Source organism: Oryctolagus cuniculus, chromosome 18 (genome assembly GCF_051225735.1).
Source record: "Oryctolagus cuniculus isolate XC-2025 breed Fujian yellow rabbit chromosome 18, ASM5122573v1, whole genome shotgun sequence".
Classification (NCBI taxonomy): Eukaryota; Metazoa; Chordata; class Mammalia; order Lagomorpha; family Leporidae; genus Oryctolagus; species Oryctolagus cuniculus.
The window spans coordinates 63235918-63253533 of NC_142884.1; the positions used below are offsets into that span (position 1 = coordinate 63235918).

Below are 17616 nucleotides of genomic sequence, written 5' to 3' on the forward strand. Positions count from 1 at the left end.
ATGGAGATTCAAATAATGTTGCAGAATTGACATTCAAACCCAGGTTTTTAAGAGGCTGTGCCCATCCCAAACGATTAAGAGGATGTTTGAGCCTTTTTTTTTTTTTTTAAAAGAGTATTTATTTGAAAGGCAGTGTTACAAGGAGAGAGAGAGATCTTCCATTCTCTGGAAGTTGATACAATATGTTTTTTATTTGAGAAAAGTTACTTTAGGCAGTAAATTGTGATTTGAAGTCGTCCTAGTTCTTCAAAATCATCTTTGGAAAAATATAGAGGAGGAAGAACATATTCTGGGGAGTGGCTGGACGGGGCCCACTTGATCCCAGCACAGCGCCTGGTTTCTAGGGAGGAGCATCATGGAGTTTTGACAGGAGCTGCAGATCTGGTAAGGCCCAGCCTTTGAAACTGTGCAGCATCAATTCCTCCACATTTGTGCTGGTCGTGTGGTCAGAATAGATCACAGGGCCAGTCCAGATATAAAAAGAGGGGATACAGACTCCACTTTTCCACAAAGAAGCGGCAGGGCCACTGAAAAAGGAGGCTGTGGCCATTTTTGGAAAGACAGTCTTCCCAAAAGTCATTTTTTTAAAAACCATCCTGATTTTATTACCAGTAGCGAATAGAGAGCCTTTTAGGATGGTGATGATGGGGATTACCTTTTTGAAAATGGTGTTTTTTTTTTTTTTTTTTTTTTGTGTGTGTGTGTGTGTGTGTGTGTGTGTGTGTATTGGCTTTTGAAGAAGTTTTCTTCCGTGTGGTCCCCTTCTTGTTGGGTGTGCCATTAGGTACAGGAGAGTATTGTTCCTTTTGATTGGGATGATGCTGGTGACGCTTTGAGCAGAGTAACAACTGGATTGTGGAATCATGCTGAGCTCTCCCTACTTCATACGTGTACTAGTATTTGTATTTGTATTACATACGCATACTAGCATTTTACATTTACATACTAGTATTTGTCTTTTACATAAGCATTTGATGAAATGAACGTTAGACCGTTTGCCATGAGGAAGCTTGGACAAGAATGTAGAGCAGGCATAACCATTTGCTTCCCTTAGAATAACATTCCAGGTAACGTAATCTGTTACAAATACGTGATTGTGCCATGTTCAATAAATCTAGGGTCGGAGAACGGTGTTATTGTTAGGGTATGGCTAGTGTAGTAGGCTGTCTGCATCCAGAGGTGCCAAATCTACAGACTCACCCAACCACAGCTCGACCATTTTTGGGGGAAGAAATTCCAGAAAGTTCCAATACAGCAAAACTTGAATTTGCTGTCTGCTGAGTGCTATGCTGAACCCATGCAAATAGAGTAATGTTTTGGCTTTGGATTAGGTATCATTAGTAACTCAGAGGTGGTTTAAAATATATGGGATTGGGGCCGGCGCCACAGCTCAATAGGCTAATCCTCTGCCTGCGGCGTCAGCACACCGAGTTCTAGTCCGGTTAAGGGTGCTGGATTCTGTCCTGGTTGCCCTCTTCCAGGCCAGCTCTCTGCTGTGGCCAGGGAGTGCAGTGGAGGATGGCCCAAGTCCTTGGGCCCTGCACCCGCATGGGAGACCAGGAGAAGCACCTGGCTCCTGGCTTCGGATCAGCGCAATGCGCCGGCTGCGGCGGCCATTGGAGGGTGAACCAACGGCAAAAGGAAGACCTTTCTCTCTGTCTCTGTCTTTCTCTCTCTGCCTGTTAAAAAAATAATAAATAAATAAAAATTTTAAAGTATATGGTATTGTGTTGTATTATGTGCAAATACTCTACAATTTTACAGAAGGAATTTGAGCGTGGGTGGATTTTGGCATGTGTGTGGGGGGTGGGTCTCCTGGACACTGAGGGACAACCCTAATCTTTCAAATTAAAAGAGCAATAACCATACCGGTGATTTAAAAGTCATCATTTCTCCTTACAGTGTAGAAATACTTGTAGCTCACCTCTGACCTAGGGAGTACTGAATACATCTTAGCAAATGTTGGATGTTACAGTGTCTCCAAGATCAGCAAATTTTATTCTAGATGTTTTTTGATGAGGAAGGAATGAAACACTGAGAACAACTCTTAACTACAGCATCTTAGCAACTATTATCCTCTTTATAGATGTTAGTAGACTTTAAGAATATAGCACATCTAGTCATCGTTTTAACTTTCCCTTTATTACTGTCATTTTTAACTTTCCGATGTTCTGGTTTCGTGTTTTAATTTCTTACCCTGTTCTGTCCCCACCAGTTCACCCTCCACCACTTGGCAGGACACTCTGTCTGGAATTGCTGACTTAACAACTTCCTCTTCTGTGATCATGAAATTCTAATCTTGCTCCTCACGAGAGAACTTTCACTGAATTCTAAGCCCATATGCTGCATATCGCCGTTTGCCTCTGAAGTAAGTTCCAGACACGTGACAGATGTGGTCAGACTGTTTACCGCAAATGTCCAAAGGAACATTCGTACGAAGCAACGGGGACACCGGCGTTGCTCCACAAAAAAGATTCTGTTTGACTGGACTGTCATAAACAGTGAGATCACAAACGTAAACACTCCACATCTGGCTGTCTGGATCCTGACTTGCGTGAATATTTCTGGAAAGAAAGAAATAAGCCATGTGGATCAGTCAGCAGCATCCTGTCCACATGATTATAATATTTTCTAGGAAGTCAAAAAACTTTTTTTGGCAGGGGCGAGGTTTGGTTCTTTGACTGGCTTTCAGAGTCGTATGTGAGCAGTTCCTGGGCTTGGCTCACTGCAGTGTAGGGCAAAGTGTTTGGCTCTGTCGCCTGATAGGAGGAAGCATGGGATGGAGACAGGAGGCATGGAATTACCAAATTCGTAGGTTGTAATCTTGGCTTACTATAGGAAAATGGTTGGTCAGCTGTCTCAGAATATATAGGTATTGTGTTTTTCCCCCTTTTGTTCAGGGTATTGTATCAAGTTGCCATTTGGTTACAACTGAAAAGTGTTCACCCACATTCAGAGATATTTTTCCATTTCCAATTTTATGATCAATCTAGGAACAAAATTGCCCAATGGATTATCTCCTTAGGCTTTAACTACACATTCAGATACTTCAGATGTTACTGGTAACCCATTAGCTATGGAAATGCAGTTCAGTTAAAGGTGAAAAAAGTCAAGAATTCCCCTAATAATGGGCCGGAATATGTGTAAAGATATATACATTTTTCTTGAGATGTGTTTGCATTAGGGATAATCTATATTTGTTGATTCTTTAGTATAGTATTTGCACTTCAAATGCCTTTTCTCTCCTTATAATGCACAGTAATAAAAGGTAATATTATATTTGGAAGTGTGTTGGCAAGGGAAGCTGGTGGAGTTAATCCAATAATGCAGAGCTCCTTGGAGAAAAGGCGCTAGAGAAACACAAGGTATTATTACCACTATTACTGCATGGAGCTGGAAACCCTGGCTGCCCTTGGTAAGAGCTGACCGCTTAAGGAATACTGAATTGACAGTGCAGGGTTGAAAGCATTTCCTATTTTGAAAAATGTACACAGCTAGGTACTAGAAAAAATTTTCTTAAATAAACTGGGTTACTTAGATTTCTTGTTATTGTTCTTCATTTTTGTTTTTATTTTCGAGAGGCAGAGAGAAAGAGGAGAGAGAGAAAGAGACTGACCAACGGACAGACAGGAAGAGTTTTCCCATCTGCTGGTCCATCACTCATCAAATGCCCACAGCCACTGGGGCTGGGCTGAAACTGAAGCCAGGAGCTGGAAACTTGGTCCAGTTCTCTCAGGTGGGTGACAGGGATGCAAACGTGGGAGCCATTGCCCACTGCCTCCCAGGGTCTGCATTAACAGGAAGTCAGAGTCAAGAGGGAAGCCGGATGTGGAACCCGGTCATACCGATGTCGAATGTGAACTACTAGGACGAACGCTCGCCTCTGTTGTTCTTCTTTGAAGATGGTGCCATAAATCATTGTTTTCTAGTGGGATCTATAAATGAAAATCTCGGTGCTTGGGGGTTATTAATGGGCAAACTGGAAATATACTTTTGCATTGATCTTGGAGTTTACTCGAGCAGACACCGGGGTGCACCGAAGGACAAGTAGTTGTAGTTGCACAAGAATATCAAACACTGTGACTACGAATCCTACGCTTCTCTACCTTGGTTTAGGATGTGTCAGGACTAGGGAGGCAGTAAGTGTAGTCAATGACAGATTCATCTCTGAAATCACACTGGTTGTCATTCAAATCTTGGTTGTTGGCCATGTGGTTGTTGGCATTAAAAAAAGAACCATTAACTTCTCCAACCCTCAGTTTCTTCATCTATAAATGGGGGGAAAGGACAAAATCATGCTCACATCAGTAGCTTTCATGATAGCTTGAGTTCTCGGACATAAAGGCCATCCTCCCAATTGATGTCACCATTGTCCCTTAATTGGAACTTTAATTAGTTGACCCAGGGACTGGTGTTGTGGCATGGCTGGTTTGTGTTCTGTTTTGCCACTTTCAATCCCTGCTAATAGCCTGGGGAAAGCAGTAGAAGATGGCCCAGGTATTTAGGCCCCTGTTCCCACATGGGAGACACACACTCCTTTCTTTGGCCTGGGCCAGCCCTGCCTGTTGGGGCCATCTGGGAAGTGAACCAGTGTGTGGAAGATCTGTCTCTCTGTCTCTCTGTCTCTTTCTCTGTCTCTCCCTCCTGCTCCTGTAACTGTGACTTTCTAAATAAATAACTAAATATATTTTTTAAAGCTGAGGTAGAACTATGGTGATAGTTATCAATGTAATTACTACCAAATAGTTCTAAAGTTTCTGTACAATTCAGATCTCCATCTTCTACTTTCTGGTGCTAATGAGAGGAGAAAGGAAAGATTATAGAATTTAATTCTCCAAATGTGGAGGTCAGAGAGAAGTTATTTATAAAATAAACACGTTGATCTGATGGAAATACGTACTACATGAATATAATTATGGAAATGAGATATTTAAGTGAAAATCGTGGTGGCCGTCTGCATCTCTTTGATTGCATTATCATGGATGCTGTGGTTATACTTTCATCCTTGGACATCACGTTGTGTATGATCTCTGTTTTTATTTCTTTAAAAAGATTTTATTTATTTATTTGAGAAGTAGAGTTCCAGACAGTGAGAGGGAGAGACAGAGAAGGGTCTTCCATCTGCTGGTTCACTCCCCAAATGGCTGCAACGGCTGGAGCTGAGCCAATCCAAAACCAGGAGCCAGGAGCATCTTCCAGGTCTCCCACGTGGGTGCAGGAGCCCAAGGACTTGGACCATTTTCTACTGCTTTCCCAGGCCACAGCGGAGAGCTGAAACAGAAGAGGAACAGCCGGGACTAGAATCGGTGCCCATAAGGGATGCTGGTGCCGCAGGTGGAGGATTAACCTACTGTGCCACAGTGCCGGCCCCTGTATATGATCTCTTTAGGGCCATATTTTCAAAATTGCTTCAAGAGTATTTTAGAATTTGTATGTCTGGTGTCTGTTTACTGCAGACATTTTTTTTAGCCTGTATCTTAGTTGTCTATCAAATCAGAACAAGATGTGTTTTAACTTTGTCTTGTCTTTGCAGATAAGTGTCTTGGGGCAGTATATTTTAGTGCTCCCCGCCAACTATAGTTAAAAGAGGTGGATAGTAGCCAAGTTCATTTGCCTTTGTGGCCTTGCTCCTGAAAACAATCATGAGTGCAAACATGGGCATTTCCAAATGTGATGAGCACGTTTAGGGTGTCAGGGTGAGAGTTGGAAGTGTGTTCGTCCAGCTGCGTGTCTGACTACAGCTCTGATGAAAATATCGGGCTAATATCTGGAAGCAACTGATTTTCTTGCTCTGGCCTGCTCTGTGGGCTGAGAGAAGTGTCCTTATTTCAAGATGATATTTTAACTGCACTCAGACAAAAACCTTAAGGTAGCTGCATTTCAACAAATTCTCATTTCTCTCTCTCTCTCTTTTTTTTCCTAAAGAGAAATACATTGGTTTCTGGGTCCCCTTTCCTGTGCCATTTTCCTTGTGACCCTCTATTTATACGTAAATCCATACCCACATGTAGTCATTTACTTTGTTCTTGCTCTTCTCCGTTGTCAGACTATGTGTTTATTCATTCTCCCTTAATTTTTCCCTTGTCTTCTCCCTGCTGGTGTTGAATAAATTTCTCTTTCTGCAGAAGCCCAGCAGGAAATGGATTAATACTGCTGGAACACAGCCACTGTGGTGGCAGGACGCTGGGGGTGACCTCTGTATTTGAGAAATAAAGGAATTGAAAAGTCTCCAGCAGCTAAAAGTCAGGGGGAAAAAAATCTTGATGCATCTTGTTCATTTCCACCGTGGCAGCATTCGCAGCATCCCCAAGGTATCTTGAGAGGGGAGAATCACAACAACCCCCTCGCATATTCCACCCCACCCCCCACACCCCTTAAATGAAGATGAAACAGGCAGGTAGAGATGCTGAGTCTGGGATATGGTTTAATACATTTCAAGTTAGCAACTCACAAAGAACCTGGAATATTGAGGCGTATGCTTGATATGATCAGAGATGGGACATTGCCCCTACGCCGTCCATTTAATTGTATCATCTCCAGCAGTGAAAACACCTCGAAAATTCATCTTGCAAACATGAAACAGGTTCATGCTTCCAGCCATCCTCCATCAATGTCAGGCTGTGGTCACTCCACGGCTGTCTTTGCTGCCGAGGCCAACAGCAGCTAAGGCAGGGCTGATGTCCACACTCGCTCCTGCTGGGCCACTTGCTTGCCAAGAGCAGTTTTTTCTGTGACTAATATTCAAAGAAATACCTGATGTTTAGAAACAAGATTGCTTAGCCTTGCAATTGTTATTAAATTCTTTTCCTGGGCTATAATGCATAGGCTTTGATCTAAAGTCCTACCCTTGCTAGGAGGACTTGTGTGATTACGATAATGTGCACTGCTCTTTTTGCTATTCCTATAGGGAAAATAAACCCCACATTAGTTCCATATTAGTACCTGACTTGGAGAAGTTAAAAAGCACCAGAAAAAGGTTAAACAGAGTCAAGTACACATAAGAGAGCAGTGGTTATTAGTGTTCAGGGAGCCATTAAAAAATTCTGCTTATACAGAAGAATTTATTGGTGCTCCTTCTTCTGGCTGCTTTATGCATTTTAATAAAGAAGTAGGCCCTGTGTGTGTGTGTGTGTGTGTGTACGCGCATGCACTTGCACACATTTTATGGCTGTGATTGAACAAGGACTTTAGCTATTTGGTCTGTCACTAATTTCATCCTTTCTCCTCTCCTTTTCCTAAAGTCTCCTTCTTTAACTTTTAACTTCCCAGACAATATTGTGATTTTAAAAACCCATCTGCTCCATTTCATTACAGCAGTGCTAGAAGAATATGGCTGTTAGCTCTATGGATATACATTTTTTTCTGGTAGAGATATGCTGCAAATCCTTTTGTACTATAGCTAGAAGTTTGAAGATAATTGTTTAGAGAAAAATATACAGTTTCATGAACCAAGAATAGTTTATGAAATTCTGTATTTCCAGGTGCTTTGAAATTAAAAAAAAGATCTGTATTTATTAGAAAAAAATATGTGGGTTATGGTTTAAGGAAGTGATTTGCGCATTTAACTATTTCTTATAAATTCTAACTGAAACAACCAAAGGAACGTAAAATTAGAGGAAGAGGACTTCCAGAGCTGGAAACTAGGCTCTGAATGCTACTGATAGGCAGGAATGGGGAGATTTTTGCAAAACGCACTGAGGAGGAGATGGAGCTATAGAAAGACTCAGCCAGCTTGTGAAAGAAGTGCCTGCCTTTCCTTCTGAGCGGTGCAAACCCTGAGAAGAACCCAGCTGTAGCCTGGACGTGGAGGGCTGGGGGCAGATGGTAGTCCGTGATACGTGCCGGGTAGAACATTGTACAACACCCACCTCCTAACTCACGTGGCTTGGGGCATAAGTCAGAGGAAGTTACACGGAATTGTCTCTGATGGCCACTCCCCGCCATCCTGTTTTCGTGTGCTCTTTTGCATTTTAATTGTGGTCAGAGAACTGTTTCGTATGACTTGAAACCTTTTATGCTTGTTGAGATTTGCTTTCTGCTCCCAAATGTGGTCAGTCTTGTCCATATGCACTTGAGCCGCGTATTATGCTGTCCTTGGATGGAGTAGTTGGGACAAGTTGTCTGATTACATTAGGTCTTCTCTAGCTGCCCTGACGTTCTGTTTCCTTCCTCCGTCAATTATTAAGAGATGGGCATTGAAATCTCTAACTGTAACTGTGGGCCTGTCTTTTCCTCTTGTAGTCATATTGGTTTTTGCTTCATGTTCTTTGAAGTTACACTGTTACATTCACAGTTTAGGACTAATACATTGTCTTGATAAGTGGGTCCACAGAGAGCGCCACCCTTGTTTACTCAGGGACCTACATTATCTGAATACCTCATCACTGCAGCTTTCTTTTGGTAAGTGTTAGCGTGGTACTTCCTGGGATGAGTCTTTAGGTGTAACTCTTTGTTTTGCCTTCCAGAGGTTGTGTTGTGGTATGTACTGCGCACATTTAACTTACCGCAGTTTACTTTCTTTTTTCTTCCTTCCTTCCTTCCTTCCTTCCTTCCTTCCTCCCTCCCTCCCTCCCTCCCTCCCTCCCTCCCTCCCTCCCTCCTCTCTCTCTCTCTCTCTCTCTCTCTCTCTCTCTCTCTTTCTTTCTTTCTTTCTTTCTTTCTTTCTTTCTTTCTTTCTTTCTTTCTTTTGACAGGCAGAGTGGACAGTGAGAGAGACAGAGAGAAAGGTCTTCCTTTGCTGTTGGTTCACCCCCGAAATGGCTGCTACGGCCGGTGCACTGCGCCAATCTGAAGCCAGGAGCCAGGTGCTTCTCCTGGTCTCCCATGTGGGTGCAGGGCCCAAGTACTTGGGCCATCCTCTACTGCACTCCCGGGCCACAGCAGAGAGCTGGCCTGGAAGAGGGGCAACCGGGACAGAATCCGGCGCCCCAACCGGGACTAGAACCCGGTGTGCCGGCGCTGTAAGGCGGAGGATTAGCCTAGTGAGCCGCGGCGCTGGCCACTGTTTACTTTCAAGTGACATAATTTCATGTACAATGTAAAATCCTTAGAACAGATACTCTATTTCTCCCTTCCTGACATTTTGGCTACTATTGTCACAGATTTTACTTTTACATATATTAAATGTCGCACCATGTCCTACTTATTTTTGTTTAAACATTCAAGTATCTTTTCAAGAGATTTAGCTAATAAGAAAGAAACTATCTTTATTCATCTTGTTAAAATTGCTGGCTTTTGGAGCTGCCACTTGCAGTGCTGATTTCCCATATCAGAGTGCCAGTTCAAGTCCTGGCTGCTCTGCTTCCAACCTCCTTCCTGCTGTGCAGCTGGGAAGGCAGCAGGGGATGGCCCACGTGCTCGGGCCCCTGCCGCCCACCTGGAGATAAGTGTGGAGCTCCTGGCTCCCAGTTTTGGCCTGGCACAGATCTGGCTCCTGCGGTGATTTGGGGAATGAAGATGGAAGATCTCTCTCTGTCCTTCCCTCTCTGTCACTGTACCTTTCAAATAAATAAGTGAATAAACCTTTAAAAAAAAGAAAAATGCTGGCTATCTTCCTTACTTTATGTAGACCCATGTTTCCACTTGATGGTGTTTTCATTTTATTTGAAAGGCTCCTTTTAATGTTTTTTATACTGCAGGTCTGCAGCCATGTACTCTTCTAGTGTTCGTGTATCTGGGAAGTCTTTCCTTTGTTTTTTTTCGAGGATATTCCCACTGTGCATAGGATTCTGCACCCCCTCAGCTCAGAGAGTCATTGGTGCTGCTTCAGCTCTACCTTTCTCCATCGTGTCCTGGAGACGCTCTCAAAACAGCAAGGTGAGGCACTCTGCGGGCTCCTCTCATTTCTTAAAAACATGTCACGTTTATTTGAAAAACAGAGAAAGTGAGAGATCTCATCTGCTGATTCACTCCCCACATGACTATCTAAAGCTGGGCCTGTGCCACGTCGAAGCCAGGAGCTAGGAATTCCATCTGGGTCTCCCATGTGGATGGCAGGAACCCAAGCACTTGAGCCATCATCTGCTGGCTCCCAGGTGCACAGTAAGGAAGCTGGGCCCAGGAGCAGAGCCAGCACTCTGACATCCTACAGGGCAACCCCACCACCAGGCCAAAGCCCGCTCCTCGCCTCACTGGCTTTGCATGCTTCGGGATCCCTGTCCTGCTGCCGAATGTCCAGTGTCTTAGAAATCGGTGTTCATGTGTTTTGCCTGTTACGTAGTTGTTTTTGGCAGGAGGATTGTCTTAGTTGGAGGTGAAACTTGCTATAATTGGATTACAAACAAATGTGCATTAAAATGTTTTTCTTATCTGTGTGTTCACAGTGAACTGCCTTATGACTCTTAAATCATCTTTTCAAGTTATTCCTTCTATCATCACATGATTTTACTTTTTATTTCTTCTAGTAAGACTCATTCACTGAAATTCATTTTCTCATCTTTTTCTATCCATAGTCCTACTCTCCCTGTACTTTGTTTTCTCTCTGCTGGAATTTCTTTGACCATCTCTTCATTTTGTTTTAATGTCTTAAACTGATGTATTTATTTTAATCAAAGTGCATCATATTCTATCTCCACAAAATGTAGGAGTTGGGGGAGAGAGAGTGGAAGAAGAGTGAGAAGAAACAAAACACACCTTGTGATTCCTTCAGGATGGGAGAAAGGAAAGCACAGAATAGGGAACCAGAATTGTCCTTAAGACTTCATATCATTGGGAGAATTGTGTCTTTTGCAGACATTTTGTTTCAATAGTAAGTCATGATGATAGTTCACATTATGTAGTGTTTAATGTATATCACACACTGTTCCATGTACATTACATATATTGTCACTTAATCCTCATGAAACTCTGTAAGTAAAGTGTAAAGTAAGCTAACAGTAAAATAGGGTGAGATGTAAAGAGTGCGTTCAGGTTAACCTGGTGTCCTGCTTAGAGACAAACAGCACCAAGTGCGTTCCAAGGCAGTAATAAGGGACTGGTGTTTTGGCGCAGCTGGTTAAGCTGCCACCTGCAATGCCGCCATCCCATGTGGGCGCTGGTTCTAGTCCCAGTTGTTCTACTTCCCATCCAGATCCAGCTCCCTGCTAATGCACCTGGGAAAGTAGTGGAAGATGGCACAAATCCTTGGGGTTCTAGCACCCACGTGAGAAACGCAGATGGAATTCTAGGCACTTGGCTTAGGTGTGGTGCAGCCCCGGCTATTGTAGCCATTTGGGGGAATGAACCAGTGATGGAAGATCTCTCTTTCTCTCATAACTCTGCCTTTCAAATACATACATAAATCTTTAAAAAACTCCAGTAATTAGTTATAGGGTATTTAATATTTTTTAAAGGCTAAGAATAAATAGATGGGAATTCACATTAAAGAAAGAGAATTCAGTATTGGTTTTTCTCTCTTCTCCCTCCTGAAATCCACAAAATCAATTTAAAGGAATAATAATAATAATAATAATAAACCTTGACAAAAAGAATAAAAAGGTCATAATTACGAAAAGTGGTACTGCCGTGTATTTGACCCTGGGAAGCTGTCAGACATAAGATTCAGCTGATTAGGCCGGCGCCGCGGCTCACTAGGCTAATCCTCCGCCTTGCGGCGCCAGCACACCGGGTTCTAGTCCCGGTCGGGGCGCCAGATTCTGTCCCGGTTGCCCCTCTTCCAGGCCAGCTCTCTGCTGTGGCCCGGGAGTGCAGTGGAGGATGGCCCAAGTGCTTGGGCCCTGCACCCCATGGGAGACCAGGATAAGTACCTGGCTCCGGCCATTGGATCAGCGCGGTGCGCCGGCCGCAGCGGCCATTGGAGGGTGAACCAACGGCAAAGGAAGACCTTTCTCTCTGTCTCTCTCTCTCACTGTCCACTCTGCCTGTCAAAAAAAAAAAAAAAAAAAAAAAAAAAAAGATTCAGCTGATTAGACAAAGTGAAATGGAAGCCGGCAGCTTAGTCAGCTGACTTTACTTGCGTGGATCCAGAAGAGTTCAGGATTGGCTCCAGGTAACTGGACACTGAGGGTCAGCACTCTTGCAAGTTTGCATGAAGAAGAGTTGAAATCCTTATTCCAACTCAGCACAGCCGGGGCTGGAGTCTCAGCTCCACCGTTTATCACGGATGTAACCTCGGACGAATCTCTTAACCTCTCTGAGCTTGGTTCCTTTATCTGGAAAATGCATATGCTGGTGACACCGACTTCAAATTAGTACCAAGAAGGCTTTAAACCAAAGTGGTAAATTCTGAATAAAGATTAGGTAGAAGTGTGAGCTCCAAGAAGACAAATGGGGAAAAGGCAAGAGCAAGGTAATGATACAATTGTCCATAACTAAAGGATGTGCGTTTCCAGAATAAGTAGGTCCAGCTGCTCCCCAGTACAATAAAGGCGAGGAGATGCCCTCCAGGGCACATCATCTGTTATGAAAGAAAAGACAGGGGCCAGTGCTGTGAAACAGCAGGTTAAAGCCCCAGCCTGCAGTGCCAGCATCCCGTATGAGTGTGATTCCAGTCCTGGCTGCTTCACTTCCAATCCAGCTCTCTGCTACGGCCTGGGAAAGCAGTAGAAGATGGCCCAGATGCTTGGGCCCCTGCACCCAAGTGGGAGACCTGGAGGAGGCTCCTGACTCCTGGCTTCAGATCAGCACAGCTCTGGCTGTTGCAGCCATTTGGGGAGTGAACCAGCAGATGGAAGATTATCTCTCTCTCTGCCTCTGCCTCTTTGTAACTCTGCCTTTCAAATAAATAAATAAATCTTTAAAAACAACTTACTTCAGGGGCTGGCATTGTGGCATATGGGGTAAAGCTGCTGCCTGCAGCATCAGCATCCCATATGGGTGCCATTTTGAGTCCTGGATGTCCCTCTTCCAATTCAGCTCCTTGCTGATTGATGTTCCTGGGAAGGCAGTGGAAGCTGGCTCAGGTGCTTGGGCCCCTGCCACCCACATGGGAGACCTAGAGGAAGCTCCTGGGTGTTGGCTCCTGGTTTCGGCCTGGCCTGGCTCTGGCTGTTGTGGCCTTCTAGGGAGTAGGCCAGTGGATGGAGCGATGGATGGAGGATCTCTCTCTCTCTCTCTCTCTCTTGGTAACTCTGACTTTCAAATACATAAATAGATTTTAAAAATTTACTTACTACAAAGCTACAACAGCTAAGACTGATATAGTAGATGTATAGATAGATGGAATAGAGTTGATGGCTCAGAAGTAAACCCTGACTTATGTAGTCAACTGATTTTCAAGGAAGATGCCACGGGAATTCAATGGAGGATAGAATAGTTTTTCAGCAAGTGGTGCTGGGATATTTGGATTGCCATATAACAAAGAATACCTGGATCTAACAAGATAAAAAAATTGTCTGAAAAATAGATCAAAAACCTAAATGTTAAGAACCAAAAATTTTAAAATTCTTTAAACAAAGTGTAAAATTTATTTTTTAAAAAATAATTGCTGGACTGACACTGGCATAGCAGGTTAAGCTGCTGCCTGCAGTGCTAACATCCCATATGGGTACTGGTTCGAGTCCCAGATGTTCCTCTTCCTATCCAGCTCCTTGCTATCAAGCTCCTGGCTCCTGGCTTTGGACTGGCCCAGCCTCAGCCTTTGCGGCCATTTGGGGCATGAATCAGCAGTTGGAAAATCTCTCTCTCCCCATTCTCTGTCTCTCTGTAACTCTGCCTTTCAAACAAATAAATACACCTTTAAAGAATTGCTTAGTTATTCATTTTGAGAAAGACAGGGAGGGGGAGGGGGAGAGAGAGAGAGACATCCCATCCTCTGCTTTATTCTGCAGATGCTCACGATGGCTGAGACTGGGACAAGCTGAGGCCAGGAACTTGGAACTCAGTTTGGATCTCTCATGTGGATGACATGGACCCAGCTTCTCCAGCCATCACTGGCTGCCGTCCAGTGTGTGCATTAGCAGGAAGCTAGAATCAGAAATGGAGCTGGGACTTGGATCCATGCGTTCCATTATGGGATGTGAGCATCCCAAGTGGTGTTGGACTGCTATACCAATTGTCCACCCCTAAAGTGTAAATTTTCATGATGTTAGGCAATGATTTTTTAAGATGTGAAATTTAAAGCACAAAGAACGAAGAAAAAATATTTTGTATTTCATCAAAATTAAACACTTTTGTACTTAAAAGGGCTCTATAAGAAAAGCAAGAAAACAACCTACATACAAGAGAAAATATTATCAAGTAATTTATCACATCAAGAGGCTAGTGTCTAGATTATATATAAAAAACTATTGTCAGAGTTGACTAATGCCATGAGAAATCAGCCCCTAATTTTAGACATTTCTATAAAGAATACCTGCCGATAAGCATAAGAAAAATGTTCAGCATCATTAATTATTGGGGAAATACAAATGACAGTGAGCTCCTAATTTATGTACAGTAGGATTGCTATAGCAAAAAAAAAAAAAAAAGGATGATATTGATGAAGATATTGGGAAATTGGGTTCCTGACTCATTGCTGATGAGAATGTAAAATGGTGCAGCTGCTTTGGAAAATGGTATGGAAATTCCTGGGCCTGTGGAAAATGGAAAGTTAATTCTGAAGTTCATATAGGTAGACCAAAGGCCAGAAATAGCGAGGCAATTTCCAGGTGTGAAAATACGTGTTAGAGCTATTGCCTCAACCTTCCAAAGGCAAATCTATTGTCTGAGATATCAGAAGGAGGTGTCTCTCGATGAAGTTTACACTGGGTTCCGTTTCAGCAGTTGAGTTGGTGGTGTGTGTCACAGCTCCACCCCTTTCTTGAGAATCTACTATAGGACCCAGGCAAAAAGAGGACCATTAAAATCTGCCTAGAGGAAAGCCAATTAAAATGAAGAAAAAGCTAAGCTAACAAGCTTCAGTTACCCAGAGCTGCTTAGGCTAGTTCTTGCAAGAAGAAAGCGTGCTTAGTATCAACAAGTGCTAAATCTCCTGCGGATTACATGCACGTTCAGTTGAACAAATGCATCAATAAGCCTCAGTCTCAGTACCCCGCAAGCCGTGTGTTCGACAACAGTGTTCTAGGCAGAAGGCTGAGGCAATTAATACCAGAGGAGGCCAGGTAGCGCTTTTGATCAATACTTTAATGTAGCACATGAAAAGTAGAAGGTGAAACAGAGTACTGAGTGGGATTATCTTTGTATCTCTGTAGATTGAAGACCAGTTGTTTACACTGGTGTTTGGAAATTAACACTACTGTCTCCAACTTTCTGTTTCTTTTGTGTATTATTTAAAATAAATTTAAATGATAGAGAATCCAGCGTATTTCACTGTCTTTCTCAAAGGAGAAGTAAAAGAAAAATGTATGTGAACAAAGATAGCGCTTGGTGTTAGATCCCAGCAGTACGACATCATCAATTTATCTTTTACATATCCTACAAAGACCAGGAAGAGAAGCCACAATGTGTGCATTTGTGCATGGAGGGCTTTGCTGGTACCTGGACAACGTATCAACAACCCTGTAGGAAGAGGATTTTGAATGAGTAATTTTATGTGAATACAAAAGAGAAACCATTAAAAGAATAAAAGGATAGAAAACTCTTTCTTGAAAAGGAGATAGAACATTTACATTGTGTTTTGTATTTTTTTGGTTTTTGGCAAAAGTCCTGCTTATTTTTGTGAATCATTTCCAGCTGAGTTCAACTAATTCCTTATACTTTCTCTGTGATTGTGTGATGTTTGTTATTTGTTTTGCCTTCCAGTTGATCTTGTCTGGAATAACAGCTTTATCCATTATCTTACATGATTGTAATTTTCTGATCAGTTTCCATTTTTAAATTAATTCTCCAGAGAGCAAATTTGCCTCATTTCATAGGGAGAGTAGAACGAGGTCTTGGCAATATTTTCCTCTCTCTTTTATGTATGCTCTGGTGATTACATGGTCCTCTCTTTATTTTGTGATGTGTAGACTTCTCCTTAATTAGATAAAAAGCAATTGTCTAGCTTTCCCTTTAAATCAACAGGAAAAGATTATAGCTTATTTTTTCTTTCTATTATGTCTTTGGTCTACCATTCCAAATGTTGTCATTCAGTTTAGTTGATTTGGATGGTTATAATCTCTCCAAATATAATTAATGTCAGTGGTGTTTCTAGCATAGTCTATCTCATTTTGAAGAAAGCATTATTAAGTTTCTTTAAAAGGAATATTGTTATATGAAACATGAAGACCACTCTTCTGTATCTTAATAGAATATATAATAAGAAAATGTGCAATTTGGGGGCCAGTGCCATGGCTCACTTGGGTAATCCTCCACCTGTGGCGCCAGCATCCCATATGGGCGCCAGGTGCTAGTCCCGGTTGCTCCTCTTCCAGTCCAGCTCTCTGCTGTGGCCTGGGAGGGTAGTGGAGGATGGCCCAAGTGCTTGGGCCCTGCACCCGCATGGGAGATCAGGAGGAAGCACCTAACTCCTGGCTTTAGATCGGCACAGCGCTGGCTGTAGCGGCCACTTGGGGAGTGAACCAACGGAAGGAAGACCTTTCTCTCTCTCTGTCTACAACTCTACCTGTCAAATAAAAAAATTTTTTTTAAAATGTGCAATTCATTTGGAGTAATGAGATTTAGTTGATCACTTGTCTCTGGTTGTTGGGGGCAAAATAAGCTATATTGGAGTAGGTAGGAAAATGAGAGAATAGAGGTTTGTGAGGGAGATAAGGAGGCTGTACGTTACCCCCAAAGCAATGGGTGATGCTGAAATCAGGACAATACTTGATAAGAGTTCGTGAGAAACTCAAGGTTCAGACTAAAGCCAGGAGGCAGATGACAGACTCAGTGCAACAGGCATGATTATCAAATTTCAAATCATGAGACTAGAATACAGAAAAAAAGGGCCAAGGCTGGGCGAGTAGATGTGGGTCACCTGGGGCCTTCTCTCACATACACAAGTTGATCTGGCCTAGATTGTCTGGTACTGGCTAGTCCCACGCCAGGATATACCTGGGAGGTTCAGAGGCACAGGGAGAAAGCTGAGAATAACACAGGCAGCTTTTCTAACAGTGGGAACTGAAGAAAGATCGGACCAGCCAGAGGAGGATCAGATACACGTTTATCACACGTTTGCTGATCTGCTGACTTCCTATGAGATCCTACTCATGGGTGGGAATTTGAATTCATAACTCAACTGAAATTACTGTTGACTTCAAGAATTTTAAGATCTTGCCTTTTGTCTTAGGCGATGGGAGGACAGCGTGTCAGTGTCTTGTTCAGGAAGTCAACCTCGAGCACACTTTCCCATAGAGTTCTTCCGCAGCTGTAGGGCAAGCGCCCCCTGCTCCGGAACTGACGACACTGTCGAGAGCAGGCTCAGGCCACACCACTGCCTTCAGCCATGAGGCTGTGCTTCAAATGACAAGTGGGTTCTTATTTCCCTTTCAGGTGCAAGATGATGATGGTCTGACTACGTGTTAATGGCGTGGTCTGCTCATTCCCCTGGTTGGTTGTTTCACTTCGGAGCGACAGTGGGAGTGCCTCAGTCTGCTCTCAGTTTGGAGCAGCTCCTGAAAATTCACATTGGCTGTGTCACATATGCGTCCCTGCCCCAGGATCACCTCTGTAAAATCACGGTCCCCTCTTCCTTGAGTTCCACCATCGGGCAGAAATACAGGTGCCTGCGTTAGTCGGTGGCAAGGCCAGATCTTGTAA

At 43.2% G+C, this 17616-nt stretch overlaps 1 long non-coding RNA gene across 3 annotated transcripts in view; it reads left to right on the forward strand.

Annotated features, from left to right (window-relative positions):
• Positions 1-17616, forward strand: part of LOC149120999 (uncharacterized) — a 127404-nt gene that overhangs the window by 78047 nt on the left and 31741 nt on the right. Inside the window, exon 4 of one of the 3 annotated variants that reach the window (XR_016225360.1) lies at positions 9639-9838. The exons of the other annotated variants lie outside the window; for them this stretch is intronic. This is a non-coding gene — a long non-coding RNA (uncharacterized LOC149120999). Of the gene's footprint in view, positions 1-9638; positions 9839-17616 lie in introns of those variants that run through there. 3 annotated transcript variants of the gene reach the window in all.